We start from the raw sequence: 3139 nt of genomic DNA on the forward strand, positions 1-3139 counted from the left end.
GTTTTTTTTGTGTTTGTGGTAATTTATCAAGTGTAGAGATATTGTAAACACATTTGGGTTCAAATATATGCGTATTTATAATTTTAATATTTATTTTCTGTGTATAAAGTATTCTCAAATAATGTGGCCGAAAAATATAAACTATTGGAACCAAGACTTACATAAGTGTCACGTAGATGCAGGAAGCAGGTGAGTTTATTAACAATAATGAAAGGCAAATTAACATAACAGGGGATCTATATTGAACATGAAAACAAACCATTACTGCCTGATGACTGAGGCTACTGAGGGCTAAGTAAAGGGAGGTAATCAATGTGATGAAGTCCAGGTGTGTAATGATGGGGAGCAGGTGTGCTTAATAATGGTTAATTGTTACATGCTGACCAGACCGGACACGTTGCGTGCGCTGCAAAATAAATGTACACGTTATTCAATCATTGCACCCACACTGCTCGCGAGTGTCTGCGTAGTCAGGCGCTAAAATAGAACTTGGTTCTATTTGTGATGCTCGATGCGCTGCAAGTCCTGCCTCTCCTATCTCCACATTGTTTTTTATGAGCATATACCCACGTAGGTGATTGAAAGATGAACTGAGGTCTACACTCCAGTCGGTTGTGGTAATGCACTTTAAAGTTGGTTGCCAACCGCCATAAAGTCCGAAGAAGAAGCCTGAAGGAGAGATTACTAGAAACGAATTCGGTTGACCGTTTTATTTGTGGATTAATTGTTGGAGTAGAGGACCTTGTGCATTTCAGGTAAAATAACAACCCAATGTTTATATCCCAGAACAAGCTAGCAACAGCAAATTAGCTAGTTAAATTGCCATAAATATTTAATGCTTTTCGACCTGTCCCCAAAATAATATAATTGGTTCAGAGTTTGTTTTGATATTTCAACCTACATGTCCTGACTCCAATTGTTAGATATTACTGCACAGTTGGAGCTAGAAACACAAGCTTTTCGCTACACCTGCAATAATATCTGCTAAACATGTGTATGTGACCAATAAAATTAGATTTAATGCCAGGGCCAGTGGTCAGTAGACCGGCGACATCAATCGCTGGAGAGAGGGAGCGGGAGTAGGCATGACAAAAATAACTGATATTTGGCACAAAATAGAGTGTTGGAAGATAAATGAAATTACAGTTAACAAATGTATGCTTAATACAGTATAAACTACTGTAAAGAATGTATTATACAAGAGACAAAATGCACAAATTCTACAGCACAATGGCAGAGTCATGTCTTAAGTGTAAAACTAACACTGACTCAATAATTCATGCCTTCTCGGAGTCCTAAAGTTATGTGCAGAGTTAGAAAGCTGGCTGTCAGAAGTTTTACAATGCAAGCTTAGTTTTAATCTGTCTCTGCAAATTTCAAGACATGGCATCTGGGGGTGCGGTGAGATACCCAATGGGTTGTTCAATATTATTTTTGTCACTTACACTGAGTGAACAAAACATTAGGAACACCTTTAAAAATGTAGTTGCACCCCTTTTTGCCTTCAGAACAGCCTCAATTCGTCAGTGCATGGACTCTACAAGGTATCAAGCGTTCCGCTGGGATGCTGGCCCATGTTGACTCCAATGCTTCCTAGAGTTGTGTCAAGTTGGCTTGATGGCCTTTGGGTGGTGGACCATTCTTGATACACACGGGAAACTGTTGAACGTGGAAAAACCCAGCGACATTGCAGTTCCTGACACACTCAAACCGGTACCCTGTTCAAAGGCACTTAAATCTTTTGTCTGGGCCATTCACCCTCTGAATGGCACACATACACGATCCATGTCTCAAGGCTTAAAAATCCTTTAACATGTCTCCTCCCCTTCGTCTACACTGATTTGAAGTCGATTTTACAATTGGCATTAAATTGCGACTGCACTTGAAGAAACTTTCAAAGTTCTTGACATTTTCCGGATTGACCGACCTTAATGTCTTAAAGTAATGATGGACTGTCATTTGTCTTTGCTTATTTGAGCTGTTCTTGCCATAATATGGACTTGGTATTTTACCAAATAGGGCTATCTTCTGTATACCACCCCTACCTTGTCAGAACACAACTGATTGGCTTAAATGTATTAAGAAGGAAAGAAACTCCACAAATTAACAATTAACAAATCACCTGTTAATTGAAATGCATTCCAGGTGACTACCTTGTGAAGCTGGTTGAGAGAATGCCAAGAGTGTGCAAAGCTGTCATCAAGGCAAAGGGTGGCTACTTTGAAGAATCTCAAATTACATATTTTGATTTGTTTAACACTTTCTTGGTTTCTACATGATTCCATGTGTTATTTCATAGTTTTGATGTCTTCACTATTATTCTACAATGTAGAAATAAAGAAAAACCCATTGAGTAGGTGTCCAAACTTTGACTGGTACTGTATATACAGTGTGTATGTGTGTATATAAACTCAGCAAAAAAAGAAACGGCCCTTTTTCAGGACCCTGTCTTTCAAAGATATTAAGTAAAAATCCAAATAACTTCACAGATCTTCATTGTAAAGGGTTTCCTTGTACACTGTTTCCCTTCATTGTACACTGTTTCCCATGTTTGTTCAATGAACCATAAACAATTAATAAACAATGAACACCTGTGGTACGGTCGTTAAGACGCTTACAGAAGGTCACAGTTATGAAAACTTAGGACACTAAAGAGGCCTTTCTACTGACTCTGAAAAACACCAAAAGAAAGATGCCAATCTCTGCATTAGATTGCAACTCTACCCCCTTTGGCAGTTCTATCTTGGCGGAAAATGTTGTAGTTAGGGGATGGAAATTTCAGAATTTTTGGTGGCCTTCCTAAGCCAGGATTCAGACATGGCTAGGACATCAGGGTTGGCAGAGTGTGCTAAAGCAGTGAATAAAAAACTTAGGGAGGAGGCTTCTGATGTTAGCATGCATGAAACCAAGGCTTTTACGGTTACAGAAATCAACAATGATAGCGCCTGGGGAATAGGAGTGGAACTGGGGGCTACAGGGCCTGGGTTAACCTCTACATCACCAGAGGAACAGAGGAGGAGTAGGATAAGGGTACGGCTAAAGGCTATAAGAACTGGCTGTCTAGTGCATTGGGGACATATAATAAAAGGAGCAGATTTCTGGGTGTGGTAGAATAGATTCAAGGCATAATGTACAGACA

The sequence above is a fragment of the Salvelinus fontinalis genome, chromosome 8 (assembly GCF_029448725.1).
Source record: "Salvelinus fontinalis isolate EN_2023a chromosome 8, ASM2944872v1, whole genome shotgun sequence".
In the NCBI taxonomy this organism is placed as follows: domain Eukaryota; kingdom Metazoa; phylum Chordata; class Actinopteri; order Salmoniformes; family Salmonidae; genus Salvelinus; species Salvelinus fontinalis.